Genomic DNA, 23,485 nt, shown 5'->3' on the forward strand with positions numbered 1-23,485 from the left:
GCTGGAGAGAAAGGAAAGAGCTGGCTTTCTTCCAGTCCCTCATTCATCTTACTTGGCTCTGCCTGGTCCACACTTAAACTTGTTTGTTAGAAATATGGTCACTTTAGTCATCTTCTACTCAGTCATCAACTCACCCTTTCTGCTCCCTGATATGGATTTGGTAAAAGCCATGGCAAGTGCTCAGGAGAGGGAATCACGAGACACCTTTGTTAGTTCAGAGTTTAGAGATTAAGGGTAAGCCTCGTAGAGATTGGGAGTCTTATGGGGACTATATAAGAGATTACTAAGGAAAGGAGAAAGAGGCATACGAGGGCTGAGGCTGAAGGGAATCTGCTAACAGCAATCCAAGGTCATCCCTGCAGCTAGGTCTGTGGCTGAGTAGATTTCTGTAGAATAGATTCAGGTGGACTATGTTCAGCAACACTGGAGCAGTCAAGCAGGCTTTGATCCTAACGTCACTTCTCTTATCAAGGAGCTTTATCACCATCTCTAGGCTTCTAAAACCTCATTGCTATTTCCCAGCTGATTACCCCAGAACCAGACTTGGGCCAGCATGGATGACAGAAAGTGTTCTTTGCTCAGCTCTCTGATTCCTATACTTGCCAGCAGCAATCACGACCACCAGCACCAAAAGAACAGAGGGAGTCTGGGTCAGCCCTGCTTTATGCACATCCGAGGTGTGGAAATCCAGATGTTTTTCCCAAAATAACACATTTGGGAGGAGAGTATGTATTTATTTGCTTATTTCATTTAAAGTTCGCTTTCCAAAAACATCTCTGAAGGATTTCTTTAGCTTTTATATGGTTCTATTTTTTAAAAAAATTATATTTGGTATAAAATTATATCATCAGTTTACCAAAAAATTTGGGAAAAAATTGAAAAAAGAAAACAATCACACGTGACTTCATTGTCTTTTTTTTGTTGTTTTTTGAGATGGAGTCTCGCTCTGTCGCCCAGGCTGGAGTGCAGTAGCGCATCTTGGTTCACTGCAAGCTCTACCTCCTGGGTTCACACGATTCTCCTGCCTCAGGCTCCCGAGTAGCTGGGACTACAGGCGCCTGCCACCACATCCGCTAATTTTTTGTATTTTTTTTTAGTAGAGACGGGGTTTCACCGCCTTAGCCAGGGTGGCCTCCATTTCCTGACCTCGTGATCTGCCCGCCTCGGCCTCCCAAAGTGCTGGGATTACAAGCGTGAGCCACCAGCCTGGCTGACTTCATTGTCTTAATACATCTGTCACTTGCTAGCGTTTGGAATATTTCTTTCCTATCTTTTCTCCCATACACATTTTTTTCTTATAAACTTTAAAGATTCACTTTGTTTTAAAAAAAAATTTTAAGTAATTCATGCACATAATAAAAAGTGTAAAAAGTGACAGTCCCTCTCCTCCATCCTTATCCCCAGTGACCACTTTAAGTCTTGTACATCTTTCCAGAAAATAGTTTCCCTTCCCTTCCCCTCCCCTCCCCTCTCCTCCCCTCCCCTCCCCTCTCCTCTCCTCTCCTCTCCTCTTCTTTCCTTTCCTTTCCTTTCCTTTCTTTTTCTGAGATGAGGCCTTGCTCTGTTACCTAGTCTGGAGTGTAGTGGCATGATCTCGGCTCACTGCAGCCTCCACCTCCTGGGTTCGAACTATTCTCCTGCCTCAGCCTCCTGAGTAGCTGGGATTTCAGGCATCTGCTACCACGCCTAGCTAATTTTTGTATTTTTAGTAGACATATGGTTTTGCCATGTTGGCCAGGCTGGTCCTGAACTCCTAACCTCAGGTGACCTGCCTGCCTCAGCCTCCCAAAGTGTTGGGATTACAGGCATGAGCCACTGTGTCCAGCCAAATAGCTTTGCATATAAGGTGTCTTGCTGGGGGTGGGGGTTGGCATGTACTGTGAGGGGCAGGGGGCAGGCAGCAGATCTGCTTCTGTTAGGAACGTGGACACATGAACCACATGAGCAACCCTTCCATGGCGTCAGAATTGTGAGATGTAAATTTGGAGCTCCCAGGGATGGTGTTTCTGGCTATGTAACTAGAATAAGTGAGGGGAAAGCTGGAGATAGCACTCTGGTGCTATTAGAGATTATGAATCTAGCTCTTTTCTTAAGTATATGTCCTTGGCCTTCCATGGATTAGTGTTGCTCAAACATCCTCAGAATTTATGAGCAATATATATATATTTTTTTTCTGTTAAAATTTGTTTGGCCGGGTGCAGGGTCTCACACCTTTAATTCTAGCACTTTGGGAGGCTGAGACTGGCAGATCACTCAAACTCAGGAGTTCAAGACCAGCCTGGGCAACATGGCGAGATCCTATCTTTATAGAAAAAAATACAAAAAATTAGCTGGGATTGGTGGTGCACATCTGTAGTCCCACCTACCAGAGAGGCTGAGGTGGGAGGATCACCTGAGCCTGGGAGGTCAAGGCTGCAACGAGCCATGATCCTACCACTGTACTCCAGGCTGGGTGGCAGAGCAAGACCCCGTCTCAGAAAAAAACTTTTTTTTTTTTTTTTGGTTTGAATTAGATACATATCATGTTCTAACAAATTAACACATTCATCATAAGCATTTTCTTTCTCTGTACCATCTTCATATCCACAATTTTTAAGGATAAAGAAGAGCAACAAACAACAAAGTATTAGATGAACTAGATGTCATCAAAATAAACTTCTGTGCTTCAAAGGACACTGTCACGAAAGTGAAAAAACCCATAGAATGAGAGAAATGTGCAAATCGTATATCTGATAAGGGACTTATATCTGGAATATATTAAGTATTTTAACAACTAAGTAATAAAAAGACAAACAGGCTAATCTAAAAATGGGGGAAAGGATTTGAATAGATATTTCTCCAAAGAAGATGTCCAATGAGCACAAGAAAGATGCTCAACATCATTAGCCACCAGGAAATGCAAATCAAAGCCAAAATGAACTACTACCTTACTGCCACCAGGATGGCTATATCAAAAAGGCAAGTAACAAGTGTTGGTGAGGATGAAGAGAAACTGGAACCCTCATATACTGCTGGTGAGAATGTAAAATGGTGCAGCTGCTTTGGCAAACAGTCTAGTATTTCCTCAAAAGCTTAATCATAGAGTTACCATACAACCCAGCAGTTCCACTCCTGTGTATATCTCCAAGAGAAGTGAAAACATATCCATATAAACACTTGCACATGAATGTCCATAGCATCATTATTCGTAATAGTCAAAAAAGGGTGGAAACAACTCAAATGCTCATCAACTGATGAATAGATAAGATATGGTATGTATATACCACGAAATATTATTCAGCAATAAAAAGAAAGGAATAGCTGGGTATGGTGGCTCACACTTGTAATCCCAGCACTTTTCGAGGCTGAGGTGGGAGGATACCTTGAAGCCAGGTGTTCTAGACCAGCCTGGGCAACAAAGCAAGACCTTGTCTTTAGAAAAAAACAAAAATTAGCCTGGCATAGTGGTGTGTGCCTGTAGTCCCAGCTACTCGGGATGCTGAAGCCAGAGGATCACTTGAGCCCAGGAGTTGGAGGCTACAGTGAGCTATGATCACATTATGTTCCAGCCTGGGCCACAAAGCAAGACCCCCATCCCCCAATAAATCAATAAAATTGGCTGGGCACGGTGGCTCACGCCTATAATCCCAGCACTTTGGGAGGCTGAGGCGGGCAGATCACCCGAGGTCAGGAGTTCAAGACCAGCCTGGCCAACATGGTGAAACTCTGTCTTTACTAAAATACAAAAATTAGCCCAGTGTGGTGGTGCACACCTGTAATCCCAGCTACTCAGGAGCCTGAGGCAGGAGAATTGCTTGAACCCGGGAAGTGGAAGTTGCAGTGAGCCGAAATCATACCACTGCACTCCAGCCTGGGTGACAGAGCTCTGTCTCAAAATAAATAAATAAATAAATAAATAAATAAAGGCATTACCAAAACATGCTACAACTTGGATGAGCCTTGAATACATTACGCTAAGTGAAAGAAGCCAGTCACAAAGAAGCACATAGTGTGTGATTCCATTTGTATAAAATGAAATGTAGAATAGGCAAATCCACATAAACACAGAAAGCAGATTTTCCTAGGGGTGGGAGCTTGGGGTAAGATGGGGAAAAATTAGTAATGGGGGTGATGAAAATGTTCTAGAATTATGGTAATTGTTGTGAAATTCCATGTATTTATTAAAGCCATTGCCTTTATACTTTAAATGGGTTAATTGTATGGTATATGAATTATATCTCAATAAAACTGTTATAAAAAAGAATAGTATATTGGGTGGATATATCACTGAGATTAGTTACGTGGATGTCCGGTACAAGTTATTCTTCTGTTGTTCATGCTGCTTTGGGTTTCATATCATTTAACAGATATTTACTGAGTATCCAGGGTACGGGAGTTATAAAAAAGCATAAGAACATCTCATGGCCCAGCCAGGGAGGTGACACCCATGCACAGAAGGTAGCTAACTGGGCAAAGCACACATAACAAATGCTACCGGGTTCAGAGGCACGCTTGCCATCATGGGCTGTGCACCCAAAAATAGGTTTCCCTGATGAGTGAAGAATATTAAAGAATAAATGAGCAGGGCATAGTGGCTTACACCTGTAATCCCAGCACTTCAGGAGGCTGAGGCGAGAGGATTGCTTGAATCCAGGAGTTCAAGACTAGCCTAGGCAACTTCGTGCAACCATGTCTCTGCAAAAACAATTTTTTTAAAAAAATTAGCCAGGCATGGTGGTGCACACCTGTGGCCCTAGCTACTCGGGAGGCTGAGATGGGAAGATCATTTGAGCCTGGGAAACAGAGGCTGTAGTGAGTTGTGACGGTACTACTGCAGTCCAGCCTGGGTGGCAGAGGGAGATCCTATCTCAAAGACAATTAAAAAAAAAATTTTTTTTTTAAATTGTAAAACAGAACGCAATCATTTAAAATCTGGAAATTTTTCTAAGGGCATAGAGCAAATGGAGAAATATTATTGAAGTTCTTACTAAATCTTAGTAAGAACAATCTGTCTATGGCATTTAAGGCATGACCCATTCTTTTACTCCTCCTCCCCACTCCCTGTTATGGAAACTCTACCTGAGAGCTCTATTCCCGGTAAGGTTTTTCCCAGCCCCTAGTCTGTGGCTACCAGTTTTACCCAGGTAGGGGCATGCTGCCAGGGTTTCTAGTTCCCTCCCCAGTTCTCTGCTGCAGAAGCTGTATTCCAGGCAGGATCTGGTCCCTCCCCTTACCCAACCCCAACTGTAGGGGAGAAATTCTGTTCAAGGCATGGCAGGCTGAGAATACTGGGACCGGATCACTTCATCTTTCTCCTCCCAGCCAGTTTGTAGAGTGGAGGAGGTACTACACCAGGAGGGGCAATGAGAGAGGATCAGTGGCTTCTCCTGCTTCCTCTACTGCCCACTCACAGAGCCAGGTGTCACTACAGGCAACACCGGGCCCCACCCCCAGCTCTGATGCAGTGTCCTGGGGTTCTCCCAGCAAGAAAAGCAGCCCATAATGACAAAGAGCTTTAGAGCTCTACTTGAGGACACAGGCTGTATTGGAACAGAGCCTGGAGAACGCTGCCTAAGGGTGTTGTGGAAAACAACAGAGACCTTGAAAGAGAGCAGTTAAGAGGAGGCTGGTAGCTCCATGACACAGCACAATGGCAGAGCAGCTAAAAATTTCATATAGAGAGCCAGGGAAAAAGAAATCAAAGCACGCTGGAAGCACATTCAGCTCTAGGGGTCAGGAAAGGGTGTGCACATGTTTCTGGTTGCATGGGGCAGACTTGAAAATATTCTCTAAACCACACACAGGCCTGTTAACAAAGGGCAGAAGCCTCATTGGCGCAAAGGCCTTAAACAGAACCTCTGGACAAACACTGACTGAACAATAAACTACTCTGACCAGGGCAACTCCTAGGAAGCAAGGCTTGGAAGTAAAATCATGCTCTTCTCTAGTAGTCGAGAACATCCTGGGCACCCCCAAGGCTGTACCCTATCATGAGCCACCAGAGAGGGAAGATCCATGCTACTAGGCCCTGGCTAACAATGGGGCAAAAAGATGTAAAGGGAGATAGGATGACAATGTCTCATCAAATAGAGAATATCAAGTACTATGAACAAAGTGAAAAATTCACTACAGGGACTTAACAATAGATTTGTTCTGTCAAAAATAAGAATCAGGCCAGGTGCACTGGCTTATGCCTGTAATCCCAGTATTTTGGGAGGCCAAGGCAGGAGGATCACTTAAATTCAAGACCAACCTGTGCAACATAGCGAGATGACCCCATTTCTACAAAAAATAAAAAAATTAGCTTGGCATGGTGGTGCATACCTGTAGTCCCAGCTACTTGGGAGATTGAAGTGGGAAGATCATTTGAGCCCAGGAGGTCAAGGCTGCAGTGAGCTGTGAATGCACCACTGCACTTCAGCCTGGGCAACTGAGTGAGACCCTGTCTCAATAAACAAACAAACAAACAAACAAACAGAATCAGTGAATTTAAAGACCAATCAATAGAGGTTATACAATCATAAGAGGAAAACAATGGATAAAAATGAACAGAGCATTAGAGAAAAGTGAGAAGACACCATTAGATGCACCAACATACACATAATGGTAGTACCAGAAGGAGAGGAGAGAGAAAGAGACAGAAAAAAATATTCAAAGAAATAATTGAATACATAGACACAGGGAGGGGAACACCACACATTGGGGCCTGTCGGCGGGGATGGGGGAGGGAGAGCATCACGAAAAATAGCTAATGCATGTGGAGCTTAATACCTAGGTGATGGGTTGATAGGTGCAGCAAACCACCATGGCACATGTTTACCTATGTAACAAACCTGCATAGCCTGCACATGTACCCCGGAACTTAAAATAAAAAATTAAAATAAGAAATAATGGCTGAAAACTTCCCAAAGTTGATGGAAAATACTAATCTACACAACCAAGACATGGCCTACTTTCTCCTTGTTGCTGATAGTAAAATGCAAATGAAAGAAACAGAGGAAGGAACTGTTAAGTGAAAAGTAATCAGAACTTCATGGTTTAGAATGCTCTCAGTTTATCCACATTGCAAAAGTTGAGAAAGTGTGCTCTGGAGAAAGCACCAAGGCTGAGGCTCAGCAACCATTTGCTAAGGAGATCAGGCCTGTGACTCATGGATCCAACCATCTCAGCAGAAGGCAGGCATGTAACTCTCCAGGAAGAATCTATGATGAACCCTCGTGTCTACTGGCATAGATTCCCTTGACATCACAGAAGGCAAGGTTTTTGAGAATTTTATACCAACGCAAACACCGCCAGTCTAGACTGATTGAGACAGAGATGGAATAAAATGGAGGAAGAATGACTCTGAAGGCAGAGCCATGGAGGCAGAGGCCTGAAAGTGTAAAGCCAGGGCTACCATAAAGGCCCAGAAGACACAGCATCAAGTCACAGAGGATTACTCGCAGGCTTTGAAACCTAATGGAATTGACCCCGTTAGATTGCAAACTAGCTTTAGACCAATAACCCCCTTTTTTCCTTCCATTTATCTCCCTTTTGGAATGGAAATATGTCCATCCTATGCCTGTTCCGCCATTGCATTTAGAAAACAGATGACTTGTTTTCTAGGTTTAACAGGTCTATGAACAGAAAGGAATTTTGTCTCAAGATGGATCATTCCCAGAGTCTCGCCCATACTTTTTAAGATAATGTAGATGAGGAGATTTGGGACTTCTTGAGTTGACATTTAAATGAGATTTAGGATTTAGAGTTAATACTGGAAGGGTTAAGACTTTGGGGAGTCTTGGGGTAAGGTGAACATATTGTGTACATGGGGTGGGTGTGAATTTTGGGTGCCAGTGAGTAGACTGTACTAGGTTGAACAGTGTCATCTCAAAATTCATGTCCATGCGGAACCTCAGAATGTAGCCCGGTTTGGAAACAGGGTCTTTGAAGACGTAATTAGTTAAGTTAGGATGAGGTCCTGAGATCAGGATGGGTCCTGACTCCAATATGACAGGTGTCCTAGGAGAAAGGACACACAGAGAGAGACACAGGGAGAATGCCACATGACGAAGGCAGAGATTGGAGTCCTGCATCTACAAGCCAATGAATGCCCAGGGTTGCCAGCAGCTACGAGAAGCATTAGAGAGGGGTAGGATGGTTTACCTTTCGGGGCCTCCAGAAGAACCAACCCTGATGACATCTTGATTTTGGACTTCCATCCTCCTGAACTGTGACATGTAAAAAAGTTCTGTTGTTTTAAGGCACCCAGTTTGAGGTCATCTGCTACAGTGGCCCTAGGAAATAAGTACAAATGTCAAGCCCATTCAGCAAAGGAAGAATCGTCTTTTGAAAAGTGATGCTGAGACAACTGGGTATCTGCATATAAAGGAAGGGAGTTGGACCCATATCTTACAGCACACACAAAAATTAACTCAACATGGTTTCCAATACCTAAGTGTAAGAACTAAAATTGGCCGGGCGCAGTGGCTCACACCTGTAATCCCAACACTTTGGGAGGCCGAGGCGGGTGGATCACCTGAGTTCGAGACCAGCCTGACCAACATGAAGAAACACCGTCTCTATTAAAAATACAAAATTAGCCAGGTGTGGTGCTGCATGTCTGTAATCCCAGCTACTCGAGAGGCTGAGGCAGGAGAATTGCTTGAACCCAGGAGGCGGAGGTTGCGGTGAGCTGAGATCGTGCCATTGCACGCCAGCCTGGGAAATAAGAGTAAAACTCCGTCTAAAAAAAAAAAAAAAAAAAAAAAAAAAGAACTAAAATTATAAAATAAAACTTTCATAAGAAAACCATATAGGTAAATCTTCGTGACCTTGGATTAGGCATGGTTTCTTAAACATGACACCAGAAGCAAAAGCAACTAAAGAAAAAACAGATAAATTGGAAAATTAAAACCTTATTTTTTATTTAAAAAATTTTGTAGTCTGGGCGCAGTAGCTCATGCCTGTAATCCCAGCACTTTGGGAGACTGAGGTGGGTGGATCATGAGGTCAAAAGTTCAAGACCAGCCTGGCCAACATGGTGAAACCCCATCTCTACTAAAAATACAAAAATTAGCTGGGTGCGGTGGCAGGCCCCTGTAATCCCAGCTACTCTGGAAGCTGAGGCAGGAAAATACTTGAACCTGGGCTGCAGAGGTTGCAGTGAGCCGAGATCTCACCACTGCACTCCAGCCTGCACGATAGAGTGAGACTCCATTTAAAAAAAAAATTGTGCTGTAAGGGACACCATTAAGAAAGTGATGGCTGGGGGTGGTGGCTCAAGCCTGTAATCCCAGCACTTTGGGAGTCTGAGACGGGCGGATCACGAGGTCAGGAGATCGAGACCATCCTGGCTAACACGGTGAAACCCCGTCTCTACAAAAAAATACAAAAAACTAGCCGGGCGAGGTGGCGGCCGTCTGTAGTCCCAGCTACTCAGGAGGCTGAGGCAGGAGAATGGCGTAAACTTGGGAGGTGAAGCTTGCAGTGAGCTGAGATCCGGCCACTGCACTCCAGCCTGGGCGACAGAGTGAGATTCCGTCTCAAAAAAAAAAAGAAAGTGAAAGGACAACCCACAGAATCAGAGAAAACATTTCCAAATCACTTATCTGATAGATGACTTATATCAAGAAAATAGAAAAAGTAACTCCTGGGTCAGACATGGTGGCTCATGCCTATAATACCAGGACTTTGGGAGGTCAAGGTAGCCAGGAGGTCAGGAGCTCAAGACCAGCCTGGGCAACATGGTGAAACCCCAGCTCTCCAAAAAAAGAAAAAGAAAAAAATTAGCTGGGCGTGGTGGTGCACACTTGTGGTCCCAGCTACTCAGGAGGCTGAGGTGGGAGGATCTCTTGAACCTGGGATGTGGAGGCTGCAGTGAACCGAAATGGCGCCACTGTACTCTAACCTGGGCAACAGAGTAAGATTCTGTCTCAACAACAAAAAACAAAAAAAACAAACAACAAAGACAGATTAAAAAAAAACCCCTACAACTCAACAATAAAAAGACAACCCAATTTAAAAAAGGGCAAATGATCTAAATAAACATTTCTCCAAAGAAGAGATAAAAATGGCCAAAAAGCACACAAAAAGATGCTCATCATTAGTCACCAATAATCATCAAGGGGTGAATTTTATGGTTTTCGAGTTAGAGTACACATAAAAAGCAGCTGCGTAAAATAATATGTATTTTTAGGCCTATGACATGTAAAAATGTAGTATACTTGACAATAACAGCACAAAGGAGGCAGGTGGGAGCAAAGCTATATTGGAGTGAGGAAATAACAGCAGATGGGAACTGAAATCCATAGGAAGAAATCAAGAGGAACACGGAGGATAAATAAGAAGATTAATATAACTAACTCTATAAATATGTACTTGGTCTTCTCTCAGGTTCTTTCAAAGTAATAGTTATAGCCAGGTACAGTGGCTCATGCCTGCAATCCCAGCACTTTGGGAGGTCAAGATGAGCCAGGTGTTTGAGATGAACCTGGGCAAAATAGTGAGACCTCGTCTCAATTAAAAAACCTTTTTAAAATAAAAATATAAAAGTAATAATTATAACATTGTACTGTTGGATTTGTGATACAAAGAAGTAATATGTGTAACAATAATATCACAAAAAGAGGGAGAAAGGAACACCACTACTTCAGAGTAAAGTTTGTATATCTCACTAAACTATTTAAAATATAAATGACTACGTCTGCTGAATCAGAATTTCAGGGAACTGGCCACTTTCTTAGCCCTTACAGGGCCTTTGTATGAGTTCAAAAAGGCTTCTTTTTCTCCAATCGGAGGTAGCTACATGCCAGGGCCAAAGGCATAGCAAGCACAGCATGAGTTGGAACAACCCCCTCGCCCTAGTGCAGTGAATAACCCGCACAGCTGTCTGAGGGAGGTGGCCCCAGCCATGACCCACGTATTTATTTTAAAATGGCTCCTCTAACAATTCTAATGGACAACCAGGGTTGAGAACTATTGGGTTAGGGATGCATTCAAAAAGAATCTATTCTAAAGTAGCAGAAAACTGATTAAATATGAGAGATAATTGTTAGAGAGGATTTAGGGGGAAGATTTTCAGGTTTTTTAATTCCAGGGACTGAGAAATTGGTAACAGAAATAGAGGAGATGGAAGGAAAAACCTGATTTGGAGGGAATGAATTCGCTTTTAATTATGTTGAATTTGGTCCAGGTGCGGTGGCTCATGCCTGTAATCCCAGCGCTTTGGGAGGCCAAAGTTGGTGGACCACTTGAGGCCAGGAGTTCGAGACCAGCCAGCCCAATGTGGCAAAACCCCATCTCTACTAAAAACACAAAAATTATCCAGGCATGGTGGTGGTGCACATCTGTAGTCCCAGCTACTCGGGAGGCTGAGGCACGAGAATTGCTTGAACCTGGGAGGCGGAGGTTGCAGTGAGCCGAGACTGTGCCATTGCACTCCAGCCTGGGTGACAAAGCAAGACTCTCAAAACAAAAACAAATAATTATGTTGAATTTGAGGCCATGTCAAGATGTTACATTACAGTTGGAATGCCACACTGACAATTGAAAGATAGATGGTTCTGAACTCAAAAACTGTGTATTTAGGAAGCACCACATAGCACAGTGATAATGAAAATAGATACCCCGTATAAAGAGCCTACTCAGTGCTTTACCCAGTGCTAGACAGTGTGTGTAAATACGAGCAGCAGTTGGCATGAGGCTGATGGAAGATGGTCACTCATAAGCAATTATTTACCCTAAAAACACATGTGTTTGGCCAGTGGCCTGGGCTGGACTGGATAAAGGCCAGGGTCAGAAAGTGAGGTGTGACTGGGAGGATGGAAGTGGCCTGTAAGTGATGCCAGCAGGTGGCTGAGGAGGATGCCACCACTTGAGGTTCCAGGGCACCACCCTGGGATCTTGAAACAGGTGAGTCTCAGTATTATTGTGACAAATGGGTGATAAAAATGGCAATGGCTTCCCAAGTTCCATGGCCAGTTGTCCTGGGGTCTCATGTGGTACAAACCCCTTTCCGCCCCTCATCCCCACTAGAGTGTGTCTGGCATTGATATTCACCAAAACCAGAAGCCTGGATGTGTTTGTATCTGGGTTCATTGTGCTGGCCCTGGTTGATGAATTGGCTCAAGACTCAAAACTTCTGTGGTTTGGCCCATGGATAGATTCCTGCAGAAAAAAAAAAAAAAAAAAGGCCAGAGCTTTGCACAGTGGCAGTATTGTAGCCAATGAGGTTTATCCAAGGCATGATTATTGCTAATTGACATTCAAAAAAAGCTGGGGGGAGAAAAATGCCAGCATGAAGAAAAAAAGGAAGGTACACATGAATTGGAATTGGCAGGTTATTGGAGGAGGGGGACGCAGCAAGTCCCACCCCCTAGCATAAATGACACTTACCTGTATGGGCATGCACACAGCTATAGTTGACCCCATAGGCCTCAGTGCTGTGGACAGGCCCAGCCAGTCTCAGGGCTTGGCCAGACTGGTGAGCAGGTGTAGACAGGTAGCCAGCCTACATTTGTGCCATACCACAAGGCTACCATTTCTGTATAAGGCCACCTCCTAGGGCATCTGAGCTGATTGATAGCATCGTTATGCTCAAGCCGCCCTGGAAGTTTGCACACAGGTCAAATCCAGAGCCAGGAAGCAGAATGCTATGAAAGAGAGGCTCAGTCTTCCTTCCTTAGCTGAAATGGCAGGTGATTGATGCCTGCTGGGATCTTTTGTATTCCAAATGGTCCCATGAGGAATCCAGCAGAATGGATCCTGTTTGGGGTCTCTCTGACTACATGAGGGGCACAAACCATTTCAGAGTTTCTCAATAGGTCAGGAAAACAGAAATTGTTCTATGATTTTCCTTGCCCCAAACTATGAGGCCGGGAGGGTCAAAAAATCATGCCGACAAAGCAGACTAGCATGAAACAGCAGAGGCTTTGGTGCAGTGCTGGGGAGGAGGAAGAAGACTGTGGCCTTGGCAAGCACTAGGGGAGGATGGGAATGGCGCTGCAGGCTCAGAACTTTGGCTCCTCTGACTATAAAAGCTGGAATTCACCTCTAGAAGGAGAAAGTTTCTTTACAACGCCAAGTTAGCCAAGCGGAGCGAATGCGGAGCCCCTGCAAGCTCTTCCTTCTCGCCTGATTGGGAATCTCAGAGCTCGTGAGTTAGTTACTGAATAACTGGTAGCAGCAGTTGATGTGACCCAAAGGCCTTTCATAGAATCAGCAGTTTAAAGGACACTGCAGCCAGACAGTGAGTCCAAGGTCAAAAGTCAGGAGAAACCAGATCCTGGGCTTCACTGCAGAACTTCAGGGCAGGGAGAAACCAGTCCAATGCACGTAATGCAGGAGGAAGTACATGCAGCAGAAGGGAAGAAAGGAATGTCTGCAGGATTGAAATCTGCCCTCAGGTCAGGCACAATGGCTCACACCTGTAATCCCAGCACTTTGAGAGGCCAAGGCAGGCAGATCACCTGAGGCGGGGAATTCGAGACCATCCTGACCAACATGGAGAAACCCCGTCTCTACTAAAAATACAAAATTAGCTGGGTGTGGTGGCGCATGCCTGTAATCCCAGCTAACTCAGGAAGCTGAAGCAGGAGAATCACTTGAACCCAGGAAGTGGAAATTGCAGTGAGCCGAGATAGTGCCATTGTACTCCAGCCTGGGTAACAAGAGTGAAACTCCATCTCAAAAAAAAAAGAAAAGAAAAAGAAAAATAAAAGGAAAAAAAAGAAATCTGCCCTCAGATTGTCTTGATGCAGTGGGTACTGAGCCATCAACTACCCAAATGAGCTGGACGTGATGAGTTTTGTGCCTTTAGAGTATCTATAAACATAGACCCTTGGAGTAGATCATGAGTTGTCATCCCCTAATTCCTCTTGTCTTCTACTTCTAACATGCCAAGAGGCGTGTTACTAATTATATGGCTCCTTTGCAAAACCTCCCAAGGGGCCTGCCTTCCTCTCCCTATTCCTGTGGGCAGAGTTTGCTTAGCACTTAAGCACATCTATTTTTTCACTTAACTTGCTCTACTGAGAGCATTTCCATAGCTCTTTCTCTTCACTAGCTTGTGATTTATTGAGGGTAGAGCCATTTCGTATTCAGTTGTATTTATGTTAGCAGGGCTTGACTCAGTATTGGGTGCATAGGAAGTACTCAACAAACACCTAGCAAATGAAGGACTCGTTGAACCCCAGTTTCAAGGCATGCTTACATTAGCCTGGCCCTCCTCTCCTTCTGCAGTCTCACCTCCCATTCACTCTTAGCTCCAGCCACTTCTTTCTACCTGAAGTTCCCAGCCAAGAACACAGCCCTTTGTGTCTACATCTTCGTGCTTTCTCTACTGCTCTCCCAACATTCTGAAATTCTCTGCTTCCCTCTCTTTGCTTTTGGACATGCAATTTCACCCTCACCTCTCCACCCACTGGACTGGGAGCTCCTTGAAGGCAGGACTGTGGGCTTCTTTTTATTTTCCATGGAGTCAGTCTGGTGCCTAGCACTCAGCAGAGGCTCAGTTGGTGTTTGTTCAGGGAAGGAATGAATTACTCTGGCTTTGACTGAAACTATGTTCTGGCCTCCATCAGGCAGCTCCTCATTATGTCTTAGTTAATTGCCATTTGTTTAGGAGGATTTGCTCAGCAAGGAGGAGATGAGTAACTAACCAGCGGGAAAAGTCAGTGTTAAATGGAGCTTTGAGCAGGAGTAATTTGAAAATTGTTGGCTTAATCAAGAGTGACTAGTTACTTCTGTTTCACCATGTCCACACAGTTAACAGGGTGAAGCCATCTTGGATTTGTTATAGGGGATGTCCTGGCTCCCCCTTATTCCACAAGAGCCAAATGGGTTCGGGAAAGAGGTCAGTGTGGAGAGACATCTCCACCCCACTCTCTGTTGCCTCTACTTGCTGCCCCAGCCCTGGAACAACGTCAGATCTACACAAAATTATGAAGTGGATAAGGTTTGGCTTTGTCCGTGTCCTATTAATACTTGTGTGTCTCTTTTCCCTCGTTGTCTCCTTCTAACTCTTTCCTAGTTTATAGACTAAATGTTTCTGCTCTGTTTTCATCCCTCCAGGATGGAGGGAAGGGAATATAATGTGATTAATCAGTAACCAGGAGTGAAAAACTCTAACCCTTGCAGAGACCAAGGGAAACAAGCCAAGTTGGCTGGGTAGGAACAAAGTGACCATGTCCTGGTGAAAGTGGCAGCTGCTCCCCTGCTCAGGTGGTTGGTTGTTCACAGGGACCATGGGCCCAGGGCTGTGTGATCTTGTGTTTTGCAAAATTGCCCTTGCTATGAGCCTTGACATTGCCAGGAAAAACTGTTAAAGACTAGGAAAAGTACAAAAGAGATTATTGGGTATCCTTTCAGTGGATTGTAGGGTATAGTCTGCACTCCAGCCTGGGTGACAGAGAGAGACTCCCTCTCAAAAAAAAAAAAAAAAAAAGGTAGAAAAAGTGAAGAAACAGCTTTCCCCTAGAGCCTCTGGAAGGAACACAGCCCCACCAACACCTCGATTTCAGCCAAGTAAACCCATTTAGGGCTTCTGTCCTCCAACTGTCAGATACTCCAACTGAATTGTAAGATAAATTTGTGTTGCTTTAAGCTATGGAGTTTATGGGTAATATGCTACAGCAGCAATAGGAGGCCAGATTGTTTTACAGCCTTTAGGGTAGAAGTTAAGTTGTAGAAATTGGCAGCAATACAAATGCTTCTTGTCCATAGTAATGCAAATGATTCCTGTTCATAGAACTTTAAAAATACTTTGTCTAGCCGGGCGCAGTGGTTCATGCCTATAATCCCAGCACTTTGGGAGGCCGAGGCAGGCAGATTGCTTGAGCTCAGGAGTTTGAGATCAGCCTGAGCAACATGGTGAAACCCCATGTCTACAAGAAATACAAAAAAATTAGCCCGGCATGGTGGCGCATGTTTGTAATCCCAGCTACTCAAGACACTGAGGCAGGAGGATTGCTTCAACTCGGGAGGTCGAGCTGCAGTGAGCCGAGATCATGCCACTGCACTCTAGCCTGGGTGTTTGTCTCAAAAAACAAACAAACAAACAAACATACCTTGCCCAGTGGAGAATATAAACCTCTGTAGGTAAAATTCTCATTCAAATTTGTTGTAACATCTTATTGGTTCCTTTATTAATTGAGTTGAATAAAATGTTTGATGCATGTTAATTTGATATTTGTATACATTCATGTTATCAACTTTTTAAAAAAACTGTACTTTAACAATGATATGTTCATATTCTGCACTCCTGTACCTTTGAATTTAAGCTGTAGTCATACTTTTGAATCCACTGTGACGTCAGTCACTAATTTGATTTCTGTTTTTTCAAGCAGTTAATTATCACACATTTCAAGAAGGCATGTGCTAGCAAGGCCTGCAGGTGGAATCCCAATGGGAAGGTGTTATATTTACCAAGATTTTGGTTACGATGAGCTACTGCATTTGGACTTGAGAAAGTGTCAAACAGTATATTTTTTCAACAGCTAAAGCCTTAAGGAGTATTTTCTACTGAGCCAATAGATATACATTTTAACACCTTTTTCCTGACGGTGATAGTTCATACTAATATCTACCATGTTACTGCTGAACATATTTATCAACAGGGAGTGGAAAGATCAAAAGCACTATGTGCGTGAGTAACTAACTGGTCAACTTTGCAAATCGCTGCCAATGTGGGGCAGGGCTGGGTGGTTGATCGAGCAGCTAAGCGATGGAGTGGGAAGGACAGAGACTTGCTCCAAGCAGCTTGCAGCAGGTGCAGTGAGACACAGTAAATGCTGCCGCTGCTACAAAATGCAGAGGCCAGCCTCATAGTTGGGACACCAAGGCTCAGAGATGTGAAGCGGCTTACTTGGGGTCTCACTGAGAGTGAATGACTGAGTGCCAAACCCAGGTCTTTCTCAGCCAAACCTTGGCTTTTTGGTTACATTGCCTATTTCAGGCTGGACATTTGCTGGACAGTGCATGTAGTGTAGTGTTGTCAGTAGGAGAAGTACCGCCCCAAGGAGCTGCAGGTTGTCACAATGATTGCAGGACCCTACCGCCATTTAGGGCGCATGGGGCCAGGGCTGCTATGTTGTTCTGCAATGAATGTGACAATCCTGTAAAATAAAGACTTGTCCAGCTTTCGAATGTATCCTCAGATATTCATGTAGGTGAAAAACTGTCCATAATTATCTGAGCCTAAAACTCAGAAAATGATTTTAAAAACGTCAAAAATTAACACAGTTAATTTCTCTGGAATACAACTACCATATAAAAGATTATTGTACTTTGTTTTGTTCACAGTTTTACCTAGAGCTGTTCACCAATGTGGAAAATTATGTCAGGGACAGCAGAGATAGTCTGTGTGTAGAGGAAACTATCTATCATTCCATTACATGTTCTAATACAGCTGTGCCCAGAATTTATTATTTTCTTTATAATTATTTAGTTATTAATTATTCTATTTGTAATCATTGTAATTATTATTTTATTTTTAGACAGAGTCTCTCTCTGTTGCCCAGGCTGGAGTGCAATAGTGTGATCACGGCTCAATGCAGCCTCCACCTCCCAGGCCTAAGCAATCCTGAATGATCCTCCCACTTCAGCCTCCCAAGTCACTGGCACCACAGGCATGTTCCACCACACCTGGCTATTTTTTAAAAAATTTTTGTAGAGAGGATCTCCCTGTGTTGCTCAGGCTGTTCTTGAACTCCTGGGTTCAAGCGATCTTCCCACCTTGGCCTCCCAAAGTTCTGGGATTACAGGCATAAGTTACTGTGCCAGGCCAGTAATTATTTATTATAAAGTACTACCCTTTTATTTCTCCTTTATAACATAGAGGCAATATATTGATTATCATTTTTTTTTTTTGAGATAGGGTCTCACTCTGTTGCCCAGGCTGGAGGGCAGTGGTTATTCACCAGTATGAGCATGGCATATTACAGCCTCAGACCCCAGGGACTCAAGCAGATCCTCTTGCCTCAGCCTCCTGAGTATCTGGGACTACAGGTGGGCACCACCGTGTTTGGCTTGATTATCTTTTGAAAGTATACATTTAATTTCATTGTAGTAAAGGGGATGATATAAAATATTTATTATAAAGGAATTAAATGGAGTTAAGAACTACTATGGTGAAATGAGTATTTGGTCAGGAAGTTGCAAAACCTTGAGAATCTTGGTTCTGCCACTTATTTTGAGCATGTCACAACCCCTCCAAGACAGCTTCCTTCCAGGTAAAACATAACCTCAGCCTTCTACTTTCCAGAGTACTTGCTGTATTAGTCAAATGAGATCATGCAAATACCATACAGGTGTAAGGATTATCTCTAGATGTCACTCATGAATAGAACTTGCTTGTTTGGGATTAAATTGAGTTCTTAACAATGCTCTTATCACATTCATGGTGGATAAATTCAGACTTCAAATTGTTTGCCTAAAAGCCTTAAATAGGCACTTGACAAAAGAAGATATCCAAACCAAATGGCTGATAAGTTCCTGAAAACGTACTTTAGTCATTAAGGAAATGTAAATTAAAAGAACAAGGCAATAAATACCATTAGCCCCATACCAGGATAACTAAATGAAAAATAACATACCAATTGTTGTAAAGAACATGAAACTCTTATATAATGCTGATGGGAGTGTAAATTAATACACCACTTTGGAAAGCTGGAGGTATCAGTGAAAGCAATCCTATGACCCAGCAATTTCACTCCTAGTTATGAAGCCAACAGAAAGGTGTGCATATATTTCCCAAAAACTAACACAAGAATGGGCTGTGATCGGCAGACCTGTGATCTGCAGGTACTCAGAGATCCACAGGGAGAACACCAGGACACCCTAGAAGCTGGCAAGTGAGTCTGTTGACATTCAGGGATGTGGCTGTATTCTCTCCAGAGGAGTGGGGATGCCTGGACCCTGCACAGCAGAATTTGTATAGGGATGTGATGTTAGACAACTACAGAAACCTGGCCTCCCTGGGTTTTGCTATATCTAAGCCAGACGTGATCACCTGCCTGGAGCAAAGGAAAGAGCCCTGGAATATGAAGAGACAGGAGACAGAAGCCAAACACCCAGTTATGTCTTCTCATTTCACACAAGACCTTTTGCCAGAGCAGGGCATAAAAGATTCATTCCAGGCCGGGTGCGGTAGCTCACACCTGTAATCCCAGCACTTCGGGAGGCTAAGGTGGGTAGATCATGAGGTCAGGAGTTTGAGACCAGCCAGTTCAAGACCAGTCTGGCCAACATGGTGAAAATCTCTATTAAAAACACAAAAATTAGCTGGGCATGGTGGTGCGCACCTGTAATTCCACTACTCAGGAGACCGAAGCAGGAGAATTGCTTCAACCTGGGAGACGGAGGTTGCAGTGAGTGGAGATTGCACCACTACACTTCAGCCTGGGCGACAGAGCAAGACTCCGTCTCGGGAAAAAAAAAAAAGATTCATTCCAAAAAATGATACTGGGAAGATATGGAAGCTGTAGCCTTGAGAATTTACATTTAAGGAAAGACAGGAAAGGTTTCGGAGGACATCATTCATATACACTTTTCTATGGAAGATTAAGAACTCTGAAATGTAAGAGGCATGAAGAAAATATAAGTGGACAGGCCATTTGTGGTTTACTTATAAGTTTTGTAAGTGATGCATGAGAGACAGGGTTTTACAATGTTGCCTAGGCTGGTCTTGAACTCCTGGTCTCAAGTGATCCTCCTGACTTGGCTTCCCATAGTGTTGGGATTTCAGGCGTTAGCCACTGCGCCTGGCCTATTTCTCACTTTCATATATGATGTCTTCCTTTATTTTAATGGGTGCAGTTCACAGTCCACAGTTTTTATTCTTAGTTACCTAACTATAACCAAGTCCTTGGTCATTCTAGGAAATTCTCAGAGACTGTGGAAGCTTTCGTTTTTGTTTTGTTTTGTTTGTTTTGTAGCGATGGGGTCTCACTATGTTGCCCAGGCTGGTCTCAAACTCCTGTGCTTGAGCCATCCTCCCACCTCAGCCTCCCAAAATGCTGAGATTACAGGTGTGAGTCACTGTGCCTGGCCTGCGGAAGCTTGTGGTTTGAAACATTTCTTCAGTGATTTTGGATACAAACTTTATTCTGTGTTCAGAGTGGCCAGAAATGGAACTGTTACCACTTCCTGCCTCTGCAGTGTCTTCCACGCCATCACCATCAGCACTAGAAACTCCAGGTGCACGAGGTTAAAGTCAAAGTCCTAAAGTACTTCAGTGGCTTCCGCGTTGTGTGCTGTGTGTTAAACACGCTGGTAATCATCAGAGTTTGTATGCTTAGGACGAAGTAGTGGAACAACAAAAACACCACAAGAACTATATATTGTTGATAATTTCAGCTAAGGTTATGACAAAGACACAGACTCAGTATTTGGAATATGGCTATCCTTTCTTCCTTTTTTTTTTTTTTTTTTCTGAGACTCGCTCTGTTGCCCAGGCTAGAGAACAATGGCGCATGATCTCGGCTCACTGCAACCTCCGCCTGCGGGGTTCAGGCGATTCTCTTGCCTCAGCCTCCCGAGTAGCTGGGATAACAGGCATGTGCCACTACACCTGGCTAATTTTTGTCCTTTTAGTAGAGACAGGGTTTCCCCATGTTGGCCAGGCTGGTCTCGAACTCCTGACCTCAGGTGATCCACCCACCTCGGCCTCCCAAAGTGCTGGGATTACAGGCGTGAGCCAACTGTGCCCAGCCTACTGCTGTCCTTTCATAACGTGTTCTAAAATTTTATTTAGTTTTTTTGGCCAGGCATAGTGGCTCAAGCCTCTAATCCCAGCACTTTGGGAGGCCGAGGCGAGGGGAATGCTTGAGCCCAGGAATTCAAGACCCAGCCAGTACAACATAGTGAGACTCTGTCTCTACACACACCCTCCAAACAGCCAGGCATGATGGTGCACACCTCTAGTTCCACCTAGCTGGGAGGCTGAGGTGGGAGGATCACTTGAGCACGGGAGGTAGAGACTTCAGTGAGCCATAATTTCACCACTGCACTCCAACCTGGGTGACAGAGTGAGACCCTGACTCAGGGGAAAAAAAAATACATATATACACACACACACACACACACACATATGTGTAGATAGATATATATAGGTAGATCGATATAGATATTGATATATAATTTATTTAATTTTTAAATTGTCAGATAAAATTTTATGCATTTATCATTTATAACATGGTGTTTTGAAGTATATATACATTGTTGAATGCTTAATCCTAGCCAATTAAGTACTTTACCTCACAGAGTTATCATTTTGGTAGTGAGAGCACTTAACATTCCTCAAAGATGGAATATATCATCATTAACTACGGTCATCATGCTGTGTGACAGATCTCTTGAGCTTATTCCTCCTATCTAACTGTAATTAGGTGTGCTTTGACAGACATCTCCCCAAACCTTCTCCCCGCAAAACCCCAGCCTCTGGTAACCACCATTCTGCTCTCTGATTCAATGAGGTCAACTTGTTTAGATTCCACATATGAGTGAGATTATGAGGTATTTGTTTTTCTGTGTCTGCTTATTTCAATGAACATAATGTACTCCAGGTTCATCCACATGATTGAAAATGACAAGATTTTCTTTTCTTATGACTGAATAATACTACATTGTGACATATACCACATTTTCTTTACCCGTTCATTTGATTATGGACACTTGTAGGTTGATTTTATATCTTGGCTATTGTCAATAGTGCTGCAATAAACATGGAAATTCAATAAATAAATAGGATTCATAATGCCTGTAGTTTTCTTATATCCATATATATAAATCATGTTTCTAGGTACATAAATGTCCCATTAATCCCTTTGATCACTCTAGAAAATGCTGTTTTTTCATGAATACAAGAGTGTTCAAAGAAGCACTCTTATAATAGGCCTAAACTATAAATACCCGAAATGTCTACCATGTATAAAATGGATACATTGTGGTATATTTCTACAATGGCATACTAGCACAATAGGAAAGAATGGTGTACAACAACATAGATTAATTCACAGTGTTCAGCAAAAGGCATATATGTGAGTACATATTGTGTGATTCCTTCTATATGAAATTCAAAAGCAGATAAAATTAATCTATGATGTTAAAAATCATAATAGGAGTTATGGTGGGGGTGATTTGTGACTGGAAGGAAAATGAAGGGGGGCATTAGGGAATGCTGGTAATGTTCTCTTTTTTGATCTGGAGGCTTAGTTACACAAGTGTACTCTGTGAAAATTATTTGAATGGTACATTTATGATTTGCACATTTTTCTGATTTTGTTATAGTTTGATTAAAATTTTTTTTTTTTTTTTTTGAGATGGAGTCTTGCTCTGTCACTCAGTCTGGAGTGCAGTGTCGCAATCTCTGCCCGGTGCAACCTCCGCCTCCTGGGTTTAAGTGATTCTCCTGCCTCAGCCTCTTGAGTAGCTGGGACTACAGGTGCATGCCACCATGCCCAGCTAATTTTTGTGTTTTCATTGGAGATGGGGTTTCACCATGTTGGCCGGGCTGGTCTGGGACTCCTGACCTCAAGTGATCCACTTGCCTCGGCCTCCCAAAGTGCTGGGACTACAGACATGAGCCACCACACCTGGCCCATAATTTGATTATTATTTTTTAAAGTTAATTAACTAGCTGGGTGTGGTGGTACATGCCTGTAATCCCAGCTATTCGGGAGGCTGAGGCAAGAGAATCGTTTGAACCTTGGAGGTAGTGGTTGCAGTGAGCCAAGATCAGTACCACTGCACTCCAGCCTGGGTGAAAGAGTGAGACTATCTAAAAAAAATAGGCCTGGCACGGTGGCTCATGCCTGTAATCCCAGCACTTTGGGAGGCCGAGGCGGGTGGATCACAAGGTCAGGAGATCAAGACCATCCTGGCTAGCACGGTGAAACCCTGTCTCTACTAAAAATACAAAAATTAGCTGGGCGTAGTGGCACTCGCCTGTAGTCTCACCTATTCGGTAGGCTGAGGCAGGAGAATCGCTTGAACCCAGGAGGCGGATGTTGTAGTGAACCGAGATGGAGCTACTGCCTGAGCGACAGAGGGAGACTCCATCTCAAAATTAAATTAAATTAAAAGTTAATTAGCCAGACTAGTTACACTAGTGTACACTAGGTACACCAGTGTGTACCTGTAATCCTAGCTACTTGGGAGGCCGAGGTGGGAGGACTGCTTGAGCCCAGGAGTTCAAGTCCAGCCTGGGCAACACACTGAGACCCCTGCCTCTTAAAAAAAAAAAAAAAAAGTTGATGAAACAAAAAACAATTGTTTAGCGGCCTTGTGCCGCTTTGGTCATATGCTTTGCTCTCTCTTCTTGTGACCAAGCCCTGGCAAGTTTAAGACTCTATTTGTGACCACAAAGCTAAGGGGTCTTTACAGGGGTGAAGGTTATGATCTCAGCTCCAAGATAACTGGTCCTAGAACCTAAACCAAGGGTGTGGGCGAGCCTACCCTTATGCAAAATACTAGAAAGGCATTTGTAAATTTTTTTCAGTTTTTTTTGTTTGTTTTTTTGTTTTTTCCT

The 23,485-nt window shown here is 43.6% G+C and overlaps 1 pseudogene; it reads left to right on the plus strand.

Moving 5' to 3' along the window:
• Positions 1–18,752: 18,752 nt before the first annotated feature.
• LOC110742945 lies at positions 18,753–20,608 on the plus strand (annotated as a pseudogene).
• The last annotated feature ends 2,877 nt before the right edge of the window (positions 20,609–23,485 follow it).

The sequence above is a fragment of the Papio anubis genome, chromosome 4, assembly GCF_008728515.1.
Source record: "Papio anubis isolate 15944 chromosome 4, Panubis1.0, whole genome shotgun sequence".
Classification (NCBI taxonomy): Eukaryota; Metazoa; Chordata; class Mammalia; order Primates; family Cercopithecidae; genus Papio; species Papio anubis.